The sequence below is a fragment of the Piliocolobus tephrosceles genome, chromosome X (assembly GCF_002776525.5).
Source record: "Piliocolobus tephrosceles isolate RC106 chromosome X, ASM277652v3, whole genome shotgun sequence".
In the NCBI taxonomy this organism is placed as follows: Eukaryota; Metazoa; Chordata; class Mammalia; order Primates; family Cercopithecidae; genus Piliocolobus; species Piliocolobus tephrosceles.
Window position 1 is genome coordinate 40,009,364 of NC_045455.1, and position 17,655 is coordinate 40,027,018.

A 17,655-nucleotide genomic window follows, 5' to 3' on the forward strand; every position below is an offset into this window, starting at 1 on the left:
TAGTCCCAGCTACTCGGGAGGCTGAGGCAGGAGAATGGCAGGAACCCAGGAGGCAGAGCTTGCAGTGAGCCGAGATCGCGCCACTGCACTCCAGCTTGGGTGACAGAGTGACACTCTGTCTCAAAAAAAAAAAAAATTGAAACATACAAACTGTTGTAAACTTCTCTAATTCCTTCAAATCACATTGCAAAGTGGCTTATGATTTTCTTTTTTAGAATGCCGATATATGCATTTGTTTATATATGCAAATGTTTTATCTTTGGCAAATTTCAAGGACTTGAGGGTACACCATGAATTAAATATTATAAAGGAGAGCCTTTTATTCTTGCCATGTACTTCACAATAGAATTAGAATTTATTTTAACACAGTATATTCATATCTTAGACAGATTTTAGGCAACTAAATGCTAAGAGAGACAACTAAAGCCAATTCAATATCTTACACATGTTGGATACTAATTAATACAGTTAATTAAAGCAATTTGAAATCTCCCTTTCCTGATTCCATTAGCATTGGCTTTTTCAACTCATAAAGAACTTTTCTTAAGTATTATGAATTGTTATGAAAATCACAAATTGCAGAGGCATTTATGGAGGAGAAATAATTTATTCATTAATTACTAAAATTCACTGACCATAAATTTGTCACCGAAATAAAACTGTGGCACTTATGCCCAGATGCACTCATAAATAACTAAATAATTAAACTCACAGCCAAAGAACAAAAGCCGCTCAATGGGCACAATGAAATCCAAATTAGTATCTCACAGGACTAAAATAGAAAATGTAATAAAAATTATGCTAATCTGCATGCGACCCTGTCAAAGCTTTTATGCTAGCAGTTTCCAGAAATTCCACTTTGTTTTCCAAAACTGAGTTGCTGTTCGGTGTCCCTTAACTGTGGCAAAGTATTTGAAACATTCCAAGGCATATGTTGTCCCTATCAACACTGTATCAGTTTTGACAATGAGGACCATGATCTTCCAGCTCTCTGAGGACATCCTCCCCTAACTTCTCATTTTACCAGCATGGGCCCAAGCCTCCTCCACTGGATACAAAGCTGGGGGAAAGAAAGATGGAGAGATGAGAACCAGCATTATTGAATACCTTTGATTCACTAAGATTAATAACTGCCCTCAACACCTGGCTTAACTATATTCACTCATTTAACCACCATGATATATTTTTCTCCATTTTCAAACAACAAAGTTGATATCAAAGGTTTAATCAGATTCCTCGAAGTCACCCAGGACCAGAGGTTTTGCATCTAGCTTTTCTTAATTCCAAAGTCCATATTTTTGTTTGGCCTGAAGATAAGACCTCAAGTCCTATACTCATTTTGGGCAACCTGCTCAGAAATCCCTAGAAATCTGTAGCTCTGTGTTGAGTCCACTCCGGATAGACCAGCCTGCTCAGAGGGTAGCTGCTCCCTTTTGTTCATGAATCTGTTTTACTCAGCAACATCATCCTGCCTTTGGAAAGCACATCCATGAATATATTGAATGTAACCTAGAGACCCCTGACACATCAGAAGCATGTTGATTATGAAGGATCACTCACATTTATTGTGTTCTTTAATGCTGCATGAAAATATGGGGAAACTGGCAAGACAAATTCACTGGAGGAGCCCTTGAATAATGAGTCAGATATCAGAAAAGTGAGTACATGCAAAATAATTAGTTACCATTTCTGGCTTCTTCCTGCACCTGCTAGTTTTTTTAAAAAAAATAACCAGGCTTGGGTCCATAGAATTTCAACTTCTTATCTTTGCCCTCCTACTTAACTGAGTCACCTTGGCCAAGACCTTGACCTTGTAGAGCCTCTACCTTATTTGCAAAATTGTGTCAATTAAGTCAACTTCACATAGCTGCTAGACACTGGAACAAGAGTATGTGCACCCAGAAAGAGTTCAAGAGTTAATGTACCCCCATGTATGTTTTTCCTTGAGCAGCAGAGCAGTGTTTTTAAATATGAAATTGAACTTAAGAGGGTAATGAATGTCCCAGTCGGGCACAGTCCCCATCATTCCCTATTGTCGTATAGCAGGCAGCTCCACACATTGACACTCTCTGCCTGGGCCCCGAGGCATCTAAGCTTGCATCTTATATGTTTGATTGTCTTCTTTAGCCATATGGCTATTGTAAATATTGTGTATTTCTTTGAGGATAAGAATCATATCTTAATATCTTCAGATCACAAACATATATGCAACAGAATGTCATGCAGATAGTGAGCTCTAAATGGAAGTTTCTAGAAATGAAATAATATGGATGGTGTCTTGATAGAAGTTGTGGCACTCTCTATAGAGAAATCATTCTCACAAACCTGATCAAACTGCAAAACACTGACTTCCAGGGCCCAAGACACTAACTAGTCTTCCTTTGGCTTGCCAGAGAGCACTCAGATTCTTTTAAAGAAATAATCTTAATGCCTGACTTGGATAGAAAACCTGCATTTGTATTCTACAGCAATGGTTCAGGTCGTGAACGTTTCACAAGGAAATCAAATAAGTAAATCAATAGCACAGAAACTGTTTACCCCAGGGCCCATCTGCTACCCTGTGGTTCATTATAGTGCTTAATATTGCCATGATTAGAGTTCCTCTCTTGTGAGTTAAATAAACGGTATTTTGAATGTATGAAAAGTTATTATATATTCATCTAAGCAACTTCCAAAGAATTTTTACACACCACTGAGTACCGGGTATTGCATGGCACTAGGGGAGGTTCAGCCGGAATCTAAAGCATGATTTATAGGTCAGGCTAGCCACAGGAGAGGGTAAACAACAAGCAGAGTTATTTCAGACCCGCTATTCCAAACTTTCTCCTGCAGGCTGGGCGCCTTTATTTCTATCCACTTGTGAAAGAATAACATACGTGGAAGAAAATTGCATGCTCCAGACCCCTTGTCATTGATTTATACAAACAGAAAAACCCAAAAGTTTACATTGGTTTCACTTCTTTCTTCATAATTGGACAAGTTTTCTCCAGTGGTTTAAATAATTCTTTTCAGTCAAAGCTTTCTGATTGCTCCTTCCTATTAACTTTATTCCTCTCAGTATCCTATAATAGGATAATAACAAGACCATTGGAGTCTTAATTTAGCAAATAAAAAGGGAGGCAAAATGATTAGCTCCAAATTCTCATTCAGCACTAGCAACTGGCTCCCTTTCTCTGGCTCTCTTCCACATCATACTGTTCAGACACATGTGGCCAGGGATCCAGGTCAGCAAGATGGGCTCCATCGGATGTAAGTGGTGCTCAGTGCAGACCTCAGTAGGAGAGAATACATTTCAGCCTGGAAGCCTTTGATGACACATCTCTGGGAGAGGTTAACAAATCATTCATTATTCTTGTTTTTACTCTATAATGATCCCAAATACGTGGGCCATGAGTCCCCTGGAGATTTGGAGAATTAGCACAAGAAGGGATAGAAGAATCCATATTTTCAGAGCATATATACTCAAACAATGTCTATAGATTGCATAAATGTCTTGCACATATAGCTGCTACTGTTTTAAAATTTATATGATTCATATGCACTGCTCTGATTTATGAAATAGCAATTATTTGAAGTGCTATTAAATTCATTATGATTTTCTAATTATGCATTGCCACAATCATTACATGATAAAAGTACAGATACGATTATGTAGAGGTTACTAGAAAATAAATGAAGTTTTGTGCCTTCAGAAAGTTGAGACCCACTATTCTAAATGATATGATCAAGTTTATGTTACAAAATAAAATTGGATACAAGGAATCCAGTTTCTTTTTGGGTAACGAATATTTGAAGCACACTTTTCAACACTTTTATTCTTTCAAAATTTTGTTATTCCATTTATACCTTTGTGTGTCTATTTTTTCTAAAGTTTTGTTTCCCAAGACATGCTTATTAAATAATTTCTTACATAGGTGTTTCGTAGTAAACATATACTTTTTATTAGGAATTTTTATTTTTTTAATTAAAATTTCCTTTCCATTCCAATACTTTTACTTTAAAGACACCTAATTGGGAATTGCAGCTTTTATGTTTTTTCCAATTTATTTTGAGTGTATTTTTAAAGCAATCACAGAATCTCCAACACTGGTTCCTCTGCATCAGAGCCTCTGATGCACACATGGATATCTAGTCATTATATTTTTTTTTATCACTTTCTGTCAATTAAGAACATTCTGTATTACTTAGTTCAGAAATAGCGCTATAACCAGTGACATAGTCCTTTGTCTTACAACTGGCTCCACGCCAGAAAAATATGACCCATTTTTCTGAAGGAAGAAGTATATGTCCCAGAGTTTATTGAGGTGATCCCCAAGCAAACTTACAGGCACAATGCTGATTTCAGTACAGACTTCCTACTAGCCCATCTATGGACTCAAAAATTGCTGCCCTACGAGAGAAAACCTGGGGAAAGGGCAATTGTCATTATGCGAATTGTACTGGTCTTTTTCGGTATTTGAAAAGTCTACAAGATACTATGTTTAGAAGACAATAAATTGCAATTATCTTAACCTAGAAGGAAAGAAAGAAGCTGAAGCAACCTACCATAGCCATGCACTTGGCAATGATGCGTAATTGACACTGTTGAGATGGGTTCTGAGTATGATCATTTTTATTATATTATAATCATTATCATTTCACACATGAAATGTAGCATAAAACCAAACACTAAAATACTACATTTTCACTGGGCTTAATTACAGACCTTAAGTCATATTTTAAATACATTACACACACACACACACATACACACACACACACACACACATACAGTATAAATCCTGAATGCTTGGTCCACTATTTCGTTTGCTTAACTAATTGACCTCTGTAACCAAGAAAACAGTCCTGGATCTCCACCAAGAAATGAACAGCAAAAGTTTTAAAAACAACAAGTAAAGACCAATTATGAAATGTGTTCTCAAATACATTGTTCCTCAAAATGATGATCAAAATCACATGGGGAATTTTTGCTTTTTAATGCATCTTCTCATCTCCCATGACTAAAGTTTCAATAGGTCATAGATAGAGCCTAGCATCTGTTTTTATTTAACCCATGAGGTAATTCCAATAATTAGAGAGGTTTGGGTACCACTTACTTGACCTTCTGTTTTTGGAATGTCCCATATGCTCTAATCACCCTCTGGTATTTTTCTGAAAACCTACCAGATTTGCCAATGTCAGCGGCCACCCCTAGTCTTCCATGCAACCTAAAGTCTAGACCACAGCCCACCTCTTCTTTCTTTGCTAGCAATCAGAGAAACAGCACAGCACATGTTTGGACTAGCCAGATCTAATAATTAATTGGCACTTGCTGTCTACATGGGTTGTTTGTAATGATCATTTGTTCTGATTTGTGGCCATTGTGAGTGACAGACTTGCTATTCTGCAGCAACTATGACAGATGCAAAGAAACAAGGGACAGGATAAAGAAGAGTACCAGCCTTTGTGCACTCCCAAGGCCACAAGCAGTTCTCACAGTGACCATGTGGCAGTGGATCTGGGAAGACCACAGAACCCTAGTGATCCTCAGCTGGGAACTTACCTTTGTTTGACATCAACATGTTCTGCCATTGAGTCATCTTAATTCAAAGTGATACATGTTTCTGTTGTTTGTTGTTTGCTTTGGTTTGGTTTAGTTTTAAAGACTGGTGACCGAACTAGTAACTTTTGCTCACAGCTGAGGCACCCAGTTCTTTAATAAATCCAGATAAAATCAGAATTTTCACTAAGACTTTGCACCTTCTCGAGCTACTTTGAATTTTTCCCAGAGTTTCTGTAAGGACTTGACTCTGAAGCATTTCATGAAATTTAGATTTTACTGCTTCAAGATGTTTGTGGTTACAGGGAGAGTCACACTGTGGAATAAGAAGACTTCCACCCAGCCACCCAGTTCCACTCTCATGACTTTCCCCATTATTACACCTGTACCTTCTCCTAATCCCCAGTTCTGCAACCTCAAGGCAAAACAGTGCCAAAGTCTGGATATAAGGTGGGATATAGGAGTGATTAAAGTCATGAGCTTTAGCTGGGGTCAGACTCCCTGTATTTAAATCCCACCCTGGTCAGCATTGGGACTTTGAATAAGACTCTTGGCTATCTCACTTGTCCATCTCACTTGTTGGCCATCTCACTTGTTAATTTCCTTCCTTTATTTCCTTCCTTTATTGGCTATCTCGCTTGCTAATTGTGAATGATAATAATGGTGTTTTCTCCACTGGGTTTTTGGGAGAATAATATGAGACCATGTATTAAAGCACAAAGTATAGAATTTGGAACATTATAGGTTCCCATAATATTCCCCAGGGGGCACTTAATATTTGATGACTGACTGAGCTATGAAATGATGCACCTGATTGGCTTCCTGCCTCATTAATTAGGATTAGAAATGGAATCCAGCTCAGTATTTTATTATTAATACTCAACTAAATACTTGGAGAAATCAAATACCAGTGATTTCAAGAAATTTGCATCTAGTTAGGAATACACTGTAAGCACATGAAACAAGAGATCTGAGAGGCAAAATACAAGGTGATTAAATTAATAAAATAGAAAATAAAAGTTAAGCAAAGTCATGTTCAGAGTTTGGTAATGATATTCAATGAAAGTATTTTGAAGGATACATTTTCAATTTGATGTTAAAAATACTAAGTAACTGAATGTGGCAAGTATGAGAGAATAGTTCAAATGGTGGCTACTGTTAAGAAACATACACTGATTGACATGACTGGAAATAGCAGGCCAAAGCAAAACCTTAGCCAAGGTGAGATGGCGAGGGGCAAATGGCAAACAATAGAGGCTGGATGGGAGAGTTTGTGTTGATTCCTATGGACATTTGTAGCTGTAAGCTTCAGGGAGAGAGAATAGGAGAGGCGCTGGTGGAGAACAGCCTCCAGGAAAAACAAAGGGGTGTGGAATGTGGGCCCCAGAGCTCTGTGGGGTGAATGGAGACAATACAAGTTAATCAAATACTATTCCAGAAATAATGTTCTGACAATATTTAACATAATTATTATTTCTATCATTTCATGAAATCAGAATCACTCAAACACAGAGAAAAATGTTTCCATGGCATTATCCTTCATGACTGTAGTGATGGAGTGGACCATATGCACACACCCAGGGGGCTGTGAGAGAGAGGAACTATGGGAACCAGCAAAAAATAAAAGCAGAGTCTGGCTTAGAAGTGATCAGATCTGCACTACCTCCTAGCTTTGCCAGTTGCTGGCTGGGTAGCCTTCGGCAGGCTACATAACCTCCGTGAGCCTCAGGATCCTTCCGGGTAAAACGTGGATCATGCCCGCCTTGCACAGTTGTCCTGGGGATCAAAGGTAACATGTTCCGTAGAGTAAGCGTCCACACAGTAAGCTCTCAACAAATGCTAGACATTATTTTGGCATGCAATGCATGTAACTGAACCCAAATAACATGAAGGGCTAGAGTTGAGAGTACTCAAAGGCCCTATCAGAAACCCCGGGTTTTATTTTACTTTTTTTTTTTTTTTTTTTTTTTAATTTTTCAGTTTGTATTAAAACTTTTCGTTATTTTTACCCTTGTGTGAGCTACAGAAGCACCCAGGAGTTGTATTTGCCTGCCCCCTAGTGGTGAGAAAAGCCCACTTCAGGCATGCGTCCGAACATCTCATTTTATTGACCAGAAACCCAAGGGCTGAAGAGGTAAAGTGACTTCCCCAAGATAACAGTGTTTTAAAAGGCGGCACTGGAATCCAGGTCTTGGCACTCCTCTTCATGTTATTTTCTAACCACAGCAAGGCTTCAGAGATCCGACGTTAGTTTAGGCTAGACGTTTAATGGATACAAGGTACTATCTCCCTCCCATCACCTCTCTTACGCAATAAGGCTCTTTTTCCTTTGTAATGAAAGAGTTTAAACAGCCAGCCCTCCTGCCACCTGGAGCCAGGCATAAATGAAATGATTGTTGAAAAATAAAGGGAAGCTTGCGGTGCTTATGATCAGAGAGGGCTGGGCTCCCATGGAGCAAAAGAAGCCAAGTTGATGCATATTTTTAAAATCCTGATTTAGGGGTCACCAAGCACACACTTTACCAGGAAAGTGGCTGAGGTTGGATACAAGGGGTAAAGGCTCTCACTCTGTGGTGTAGTGGGCTGGGAATGGTTTGCTGCCAGATGAACTGGTTTGAATCCCAGGTACATCTCTTAAGTGGTCTTTGGGTTTTGACTGATTTTCACAGACTAGATTTTGTCATCTTTAGTTTGAGAACCAATAATTAGTTTTTTTAAAAAAAAAAGGAAAAAAAAAGAACTATATCTGAGTTCCAAATGGCAAGATTTTCAAAAGGAAAGGTTGTTTTATACATAACAGAGCTTTATATAAATGCAAGATGTTACCATTTTCACATTGCAATATACAGTGGGTATAAAAACCTACAACTTTGGGTTAAAAAAAGTCTGTAACTCATTTCAGTTCTGTTATGAACAAAGCTTTTAACCTCTGTGAGCCTCACTTTAGTCATCTTAAAATATAAATACTCACTTTACAGGTTAATAATGAGAGTTCATGTCACAGGGTCTAGACGTTCAATAAATGTTAGTGGAATCTAAAATGAAAGCAACCAACCCTCAATTTCCTTCTTTTATTGTCTTCCCTAAAACCATACAAATAAGCAAGGTAGAAACTAGAGATGAAACTCAAGTCAGTCAATTTGAAATTTTGGTCAGAGGTTTGGTTGGTAGACAAGATTAAAGCCAACCTCAAATACAGCTCTGCAGATTTATCGGTGAGTAAATTGCCCTTAGTAAATCCAGCCTCATTAACATGACAGGATGGCCTGGTTGTATTTAGACGAATACCTGCCTTTTCTTTTGAAATTTAGGAAAGAGAATTTGCCAAGTTTTAGGGCTTTTCAAACTGTGTTCTATGAAACAATAAGGTGTTGGAGGGTTCTCAGGACCCTGCAAGAGAGGGTTGGTGATACTAGACTGGGCTTCTGCGGGCCCCCTGATTCTCTGGTTCAACCTAAGCATCCACACTTTTTATGATTTTATTTGGAGAAAAAATTTCTGCTCTAAGACAACTTTTAAAAATATGACCATGGCCCTTATGAGGCCTGGTGACACATCCCATCTTGATTAGTTGGGCCTTTTTACATGTTCCATAAGTGGCACCATGAATTCCAGCTAATTCTCTTACCAGCACAGACTGAGGATCACAGAAGGGAAAGCCTGAGAAGAAACACGGAGAGATCATTAAAGGAGCTGGCTGGGGGGTACGGGAGGCTGGGGGAGGGATAATGGGGAAAGGAGATAATGTTGCTCAAAGAGTACAAAGTTTCAGTTGGACAGGAGGGATAAGCTTCAGTGATCTATTGCACAGCATGGTGACTATAGTAAATAATAATGCACTGTGTATTTCAAAATTGCTAAAAGGCTAGATTTTAAATGTTTTCCCTGCACACACAAAAAATAAATACGTGAGGCCATGGATTTTTAATTAGCTTGATCTCATCATTCTACAAGGTAAACATACATCAAAACATCACGTGGTATCCCATAAATACCTGTAATTACTACTTGTCAATTAAAAAAAAATAAAGTAGCTGGCGAGGACCGAACACTGACTTTGTGCCAAGTCACCGCCCTACATCCAAAATTAATTTAGGGAATGCTCGTAACAACTGCATGATCTGTGGAGTACTATTATGATCCCTATTTTACAGACAAAACTGAGACACAGAGAGACTCCTCACCCAGAGAGTGAACAGTGGAGTCTGGTACAGGAAATTCGGTGCCAGAACCTGCACTCTTAGCCTCTCTCCTAGATTGTTTCTCATCCCACAAATAAATCATGCAAATAACCATAACTAGGAAGAAAACTTGTCAGCTCCAGTGTTGTCAGAAGTGTCACCTTTCTAGACAAGGGGTCATAGTCTATATAGGAGGCAACTTCTCTACATTTTCTACTGAAGAAACCCTAACTGAAGAAGAGGCGATGTCCCTAAACCAGGCCATGGCAAGGGACAAATTCTCCTGGAAGTTTGTTTTAGCTTAAAAAAAAAAGTCATATGCTGCCGCACACAGTGGCTCACACCTGTAATCCCAGCACTTTGGGAGGCCAAGGTGGGAGGATTGCTTGAGCCCGTAGTTCAAGAACAGCCTGAGAAATATAGTAAGAGCCTCATCTGTACTACAAGAAAAAACAATTGCCAAGTTTGGTCATGCATACCTGTGGTCTCAGCTACTTGGGAGACTGAGGCGGGAGGATGGCTTGAACCCTCTGGGAGGCTGAGGATGCAGTGAGCTGAGAATGTTCCACTGCACTCCAGCTTAGGTGACAGAGCATGACCCTATCTCAAAAAAAAAAAAAGAAAAAAGAAAAAAAGTCACATGCAATCTGCATACTTTACAAATGAGAATTATATTTTTAAAAATATTTCAATGTTAAAATGACTAGTAACTTACCACTGAAATTGCCTAACCCTGCTTCCTCTTTATCCACCACTGCACTTTCAGTGAAATCATCACTCCCAAAGCTGTGGTCTTTTTATCCCACGGTTTCACGATATGCATGTTGGTGAGGCACAAATGTAAAAGATGGGAAATCTGTTAGCTATGGCCTGTTCAGTATGTTTTGAACACTGAGTTATATTAAGTTAATCTCCCAAACAAATCCTATGCTCCAGACCTCCTTTCCCCCAATGACTTAACAGTAGGGCAGGAGTATCTTCCTGCTCCCCCAAAGGTGGATTGCCATGGAGCTCATGAAGCTTAAGGTGTAGGCCCCTTACTTGGACAGTAATGCATTCACAAAGTCATAAGAGTTTGTAAAGTTTGCAAAAGAAAAATATCTTAACCACAATCAGTTGACATCCCTGTCTCTTTTCACTTCTACTTTGCCTCTATTCGATCTTCCTTCTTGTCAGAAGGCAGTGGGGTGGCCATGGGCGTTTGTAGGACCTGGAGAAGGGAAGTTGATTTAAAGATGTGTCATTTGTGTGAGTGAGATATAGTCATGTGGCTTGCAGTCGCTTCTATGTATTGGTTTACATAGGAACGGAAATGGTTTCAAGTAAATGCTTGTCCTCCTCTGTGCTGACCCTCCCCGCAATATTGTGATATGAAGATGGAAGGCATAAGTCAAATGAGTTATGACTTATGGCAGCCAGCTTTAGGAGTGTTCAGCAGTAGAAAAAAACAAGATTTGAAATGAACAAAATCAGAAGCTAATCCATGAAAATTCTTCCAAATATTACAGCTCACATGCAAAGAAAATTTCTAAGATGGTTTTCCCAATTTTGAGAATCTTAGAAATTTACATGGCATAACCAAACAGAAGCATAAAGCTGAAAGAAATGTGTAAACTGTCAATATTGGGCTCAACTATGCTAAGAGAAAGACTAAATTATCTATTATCCGTCAGAAACCTGTGAAGAAGCAGAGTGTGTAGCCAAAACTGTAGGAAAAGTGAAACAGATGTGTCACGCAGTTAATGAATAAAAATGCCTTACTGGACTGTGCATACACACTTTATCAGCTTTTTAAATTTTGTGATTTCATGGGATTTTCTTATTCTAAATATTCGCATTGGCACCTAAGTTTGTATTCTCTCTTAAAGAGGGTGACAGACTTTAATTAAGTTTCAGATTCCATCAATCTGTATCTGCCCCTGCCTGTCCCAAAGTCTTACCCACCAATGTCCTCAGAGCACCTGTGTGCTCTTCCTTCTGGCTGGAATATTCTTCCCCTAGAAAGGTGCACATCTCACTCCTTCACTTTATTCAGGTTTCTGCTAAGACATCAGCATACTCAATTTCCCAAGCAAATTCCTATCTAAAATAGAATCCCCTAGGACCCTCGTACACTGTTGGAGGGAATGTAAATTAGCACAGCCACTGCAGAGAACAGTAGGCAGGTTACTTTAAAAAACTAAAAAATAGAACTACCATATGATCCAGCAATCTCACTTCTGGATCCAAAAGAATATATATGTCCAAAAGAATATACATATCCAAAAGAATATATATATCACTGTATATATCCAAAAGAAAGGAAATCGGTGTATCAAAGAGAGAGATGCACTCCCATGCTTATTGCAGCACTATTCGCAATAGCCAAGACAGGGAATCAGCCTGTTTATTAATGGATGAATGGATAAAGACAATGTGGCACATACACACAGTGGAATATTTTTCACCCACACAAGAGAATGAAATATTGTCATTTGCAACAATTTGGATGGAACTAGATGACAATATGTTAAGTGAAATAAGCCAGACAGAGAAAGACAAATTTTGCATATTCTCACTCATATGTAGGAGCTAAAAATTAAAACAATTGAACTCATGGAGATAGAGAGGAGAATAATGGTTACCAGAGACTGGGAAGGGCTGTGGGGAGGATAAAATGGGGATGGTTAATGGGTACAAAATAGAGTTAGATAGAAATACACAATAGGGTGACTATAGTTAACAATAGCTTGTTGCCCATTTAAAAATACCTAAGAGAGTGGAATTGGAATTTTCCCAACACAAAGAAATAATAAATGCTTGAGGTGATACCCCAATTGCCCTGATTTGACGTTACGCATTGTATGCTCGTATCAAAACATCCCATGCACCATAAATATATACAACTATTATGTATCCATACTAATTAAAAATAAAACAAAGTAAATAGAATCCCCTGCATTCCTCACCACTCTCTATCCTTTTATATCACTTTACTCCACAGTGTTGAACACCTGATGTGTCCCCCCACTACAATATAATATAAGCTCCATAAGAGGGGCGACGTTATCTGTTTTGTTCACTGCTTCATCTGTGTTGTTGAGATCAGTAACTGGCACACAGTGGGCACTCAAATACTTATGGGTTGAATGAATAAACAAAAATATATGTGTGTGTGTATATATGTACATGTGTGCATGCAGATTTATGGAGGCGTGATTAATTGATAGATCGATATATATATATATATATATATAGAGAGAGAGAGAGAGACCCAAATCGATGGAATGGAAGGGTTGATCTGGGCTCTACAGTCAGGAAAATCCGATTCAGAGAAGGAGCAGGAGTTCTCGTCTTCCTGAGTCCCTACGCCTTTGTACAGCCAGGTCATCCCGTATTTCATTTTAACCCACGGTAACTGCAGCAATCTACTCCTATTTTTCTCAGAGGAGCTCCGGGTAATCATCTAAAAAGAATAAACATTTTAGTTTAAAAACTGGCAGATTTTAAAGTCAGGACCCCAGTGACCCGGCAAATACTTTCCTCTCCCACAGTGTCACAAAGAAATGACTTCAGCAAAATCCCACCCGCCAAAGGCCGTTGGCTTATTGTCTGGGGGACCCTTGAGATTCCTAAAACGTGACAGCCTCTGTCAAAGCTGCCAGCTCGCTCCGGGAAAATCAAGGACTCTCCAGGCCTCTGCATGGTGAGCTAAAGCGTTCCTAAGTCAGCTTTTGTGCAGAAAAACAGCCTTGTGCAAGCCCCCTGATAGAGAAATTAGGATATAATTTCTTCGCATCGCAACGGACCACATTTGCTCCTACGAGGCAATGATCATTGAAATGTCCTGTTAATCCCTCAGCCAGTGTCCTGTAGGACTCGGCACTGGGGTGTCCCCAGACTACTAATATGGTCTGATCAGTGGTTCAAAAGCTGACTAAAAAGTTATAAAACTGGAAAGGGAAATGGGGGAATGGGGAAACCTGCAGTATTTTTCCCCCCGTCTGTGCTAACACTGCCACCTAGTGTTATGAATACGAAGAACCTGCAAAATCAAAATTCTCACAAAGAAATGCAGATTTAGGAACATAGTCTCATTAAACGCCATTTATTGTTGATTTTTCTAAAATGGTGTCAATCCTGTTTCATCTGGAAAGCAGAAATAAAATTTTGTAGAAAACAGCATAGGAATTACTTCTTGCAAAAAGCTAAGAGTTAACATCTATTGTTTCTATTCGCCAGCCACCTTTCCAAGAGCTTCCAGTGAATTTACTCAGTTCCTGGTCACAAGAAGCTCATGAGAGGTGCTACTAGTGATTCCTGTTTCACTTTTGTTTCACACGTGAAAAAATTGAGGCACAGGGAGGAAAAGTAAGGCCATCAAGGTTGCATGTGCAGGAAGCCACTAAGCCTCAGATAGTGCCACTCTTTAACTGCTGTCTTCACCTTTTATACCATCCTGTCCCTCGTTCTAAGTGCTAATTGTCAGAAAGACAATGCAAAATAATTAGAAAACTTGAATTGAACCCTCAAGGAGTTGGAAGACAAACAGCTTTTTGTGGAAAAATAAATAAATAAAAACAAAATTGAGGGGAGACAGTGTTTTATCTGATCACCAACAGCTTTTCAGATGGAGATTCATGTGTAAGGGTTTAAGATTCTACTACAGGTATAATGAAACAAGCAAAAGAGTGCATCCTACGGCTAACACTCCAATTCTCCAAAGATGCACATGTGTTTTAATGCAATCCCCTTCACATGGAGTCATAAAGATACATTACAAGGATGTAAGATGGGAAGACCCGACAGAGAATTAAAAGGCACCTTCATCAGTTTACTTCACTCTTTTGGCTTTCCATTGCCAGGACTTTAAACCTTTTCATCTCATCTTTTTAAGTAAGACATTTCGGTTTAAAACAAATACAGATGCATATAGGCCCCCAATATGCATATTTATGTATAAATCTTATACAAGCACTACATTTTGTGTATATCATTAAACTATGCTAAAAAGGTAAAAAAGAGATAAAGATAAAAGCAGTATTTCCACTATTTATAAGCTTTATTAAAAAAATAAGCGTGCCTCCTTCAAAATTGATTTTTTTTTTTTTTTTTTTTTTTTTTTTTGGCAAACATAGTATGATTAAATAGTCTCTATTTTTACCAAACATCTTGGTTGATCAGGAATGGAAACTTGGTTGTGAGCTAGTGTGTGGGCATCCTTGGTCTGCATGGCTATCACAAATGGATGTAGATACAAAAATTAGGTGAAAAGAGTTGGTCTGTGGCTGGTTTACTAAATCCTGGCGCTCATTACTCAATGGTGTCTACCAGTTAAGCAGAGGCTTTGTTAAAAATGAGCTAGTAAATTTCCATTCCACTATAGTCACTGACTCTTCCTTTCGTGTATATTCTCATAAATTTGTTCAAACCCTGATAAAATATATCATTTGAAAATAGTTTTAAACATATTAATTTCTGATGAGAATTTTTATGCATGAAATAGTTCGTTTGCAATAATGTATAACAACGGGAACTTTTTTTTTTTTTTTTTTTTTTTTTTTTTTTGCGATGGAATCTGGCTCTGTCACTAGGCTGGAGTGCAGTGGCGCGATCTCGGCTCACTGCAACCTCTGCCTCCCAGTTTCAAACGATTCTCCTGCCTCAACCTCTTGAGTAGCTGGGACTGCAGGTGCACACCACCATGCCCAGCTAATTTTTGTATTTTTAGTAGAGATGAGATTTCACCATGTTGGCCAGGATGGTCTTGCTCTCCTGGCCTCGTGATCTGCCCGCCTCCACCTCCCACAGTGCTGAGATTACAGGCGTGAGCCACGTGCCCGGCCACAATGGGAACTTTTAAAATACTAATTTTGAAAACAGTCTATCACATTTCTTTCAAAATGTTTTCCTATTTATTTTTAAATGGTGACATTTATCTGACAAGAAAATATAATTGTTTGTATTTGTATTTTAAATATCTGTCAGGGAAACTATGACAACCATTTATCAAGGAAAGTTCAACACATTTGGAAAGCGCTTTTTTTGAAAAATAAAAAATGCAGAACATTTTCAACTATGGCCAAAGTAGTGAAAACAAAGCCACCCAACAATTTTGTAACAAAACAAAATGTTCAAGGTCATTCTTCATCTCATTACAAAGTGTTATTCTACTCTAGTAAAGACCTTGTTTTTATAAAATTAACCACATTTATAAAGTTCTGGCTTCCATTTCTTTAAGGCTAAAACTTGCAACAAATTATGCAGTAAAAACAGTATGTTAGTAATGATAAAATCTGAGGCTGTCTAAAACTTTGTTCTGGAATCCTTGTATTCCAAAATAGTTATTCCATCAATGTTAAGTAAGCTTACAATTTTATCATACATTGTTTTTAATAAAGAAGTAACTTATTGTTTAGTATTTGTCTTCTGGAATGTTTTTCTTTGGATGGCTCATTAATAGTAGCAGTTCTTGTATTTTGTCCACAGAATTTTGCAAATACCATAAGCTATGATAGGGACAAACACACCATGTAGCAAACCTCCCACACTGAATTATTTGTTCTCATACTCATTTTTTCTGAACTTCAATGTTTTTTGTGCATCTCCCAGCAAAATTTGCTGACAAAGGCATCTCCGTGTTATTTTCAATATGTTATTTCAGTCATTTTAACCTCAGGAAGTTTAAAGGAAGGAAGAGCAAAGGTATTCACCTCTGTCATCTGCTACTACGTAATAAAATGTCAGAAGCTTCTAAACATCTACCATTACAGATAGTATATTATGTCCTATCAGGATAGGTTGAAATCTTACTTGACTTTAAACATCATTGAAAAAAACTGTAGGAGTTTTTCTTCATGTTTTTCCTGCTTCGTTTTTAAAAGTCTTGCTTGCAAGGTGATGCCACAATACATCACAACACATTGAAAGCAAATGATCAAGAGAGGGCACCTGTATTAACCTCTGCACAGTGTGGAACTCCCATTTGCCTTCAGAATATGTCATGTTCTCTATACCAAGTGTGACAAACCCAGCCAAAAAGGCATATGTGTGTTAATCCTTCCACGAGTGATTAGAAAAACTTAAAATTTTTACTTTCAAACATAAATACACATAAGTGTTCTAATACTTTCTTCCTACAAATACAAATAAATCATCTTGCACTTCATTTTGGACAGCACTAACAATAAGAAATGAGTTATGTTCTGACCGAACAAGCATTGTAGAGGTCATTGAAATCATCACTATCCCACTGAAAATCAGGTCTCACAGAGATTACAAGTGCCGTTTCATCATCTCTCTTTGTGATGAGCACACATTTATAATAAAGACAATTTAAGAAAAACATTAATATTTGTAGCCAAAATCATATTAATGTACTCCCCTTAAAGAAGCAGAGCAGCGAGGGGAAGATACTCATGTTTTTAGTTGGTAAATATCAAAGTGACTGTGGTATGCTGAATCATGTCTCTCCAAAGATGTTCTCCTCCTAATCTGTGGTACCTATGACTATGTTACCTCACCTGGCAAAGGGACTTTGTAGGTGTGGTAAAGGATCTAAGGGTAGAGATGACGTTTTGGTGACAGAGCAGGCTTGTTGACCCGAAGAAATCACACACTGGGGGTGAAGGGATGGGTGTTGACACTGCGTACTGGGTAGGCTGTGCTGCAGACACCTTCTAGCCATGGACCAGACAGGAAAGGGGACATCCCAGAGGAGAGTGTCATGAAAGGCTAACTCATTAGAAAGACCACACAGATCAATGGGCACTGCAGTGAACATCGCTATAAAAAACAGGGAGAGGCTGAGCGTGGTGGCTCATGCCTGAAATACCTGCACTTTGGGAGGATGAGCTGGGTAGATCATGAGGTCAGGAGATAGAGACCGTCCTGGCTACGGTAAAACCCTGTCTCTACTAAAAATACAAAAACTTAGCCGGGAGTGGTGGCAGGTGC

General features: G+C 38.5%; 1 long non-coding RNA gene across 1 annotated transcript; it reads right to left on the minus strand.

The window, feature by feature from the left end:
• Nucleotides 1-295: 295 nt before the first annotated feature.
• LOC111521900 lies at nt 296-13,179 on the minus strand. The gene is made up of 4 exons (XR_004228679.1): nt 12,974-13,179; nt 10,436-10,513; nt 10,200-10,320; nt 296-1,060 (listed from the first exon to the last, which is right to left on the minus strand). It is a non-coding gene; the product is annotated as an uncharacterized LOC111521900 (long non-coding RNA).
• Nucleotides 13,180-17,655: the final 4,476 nt, after the last annotated feature.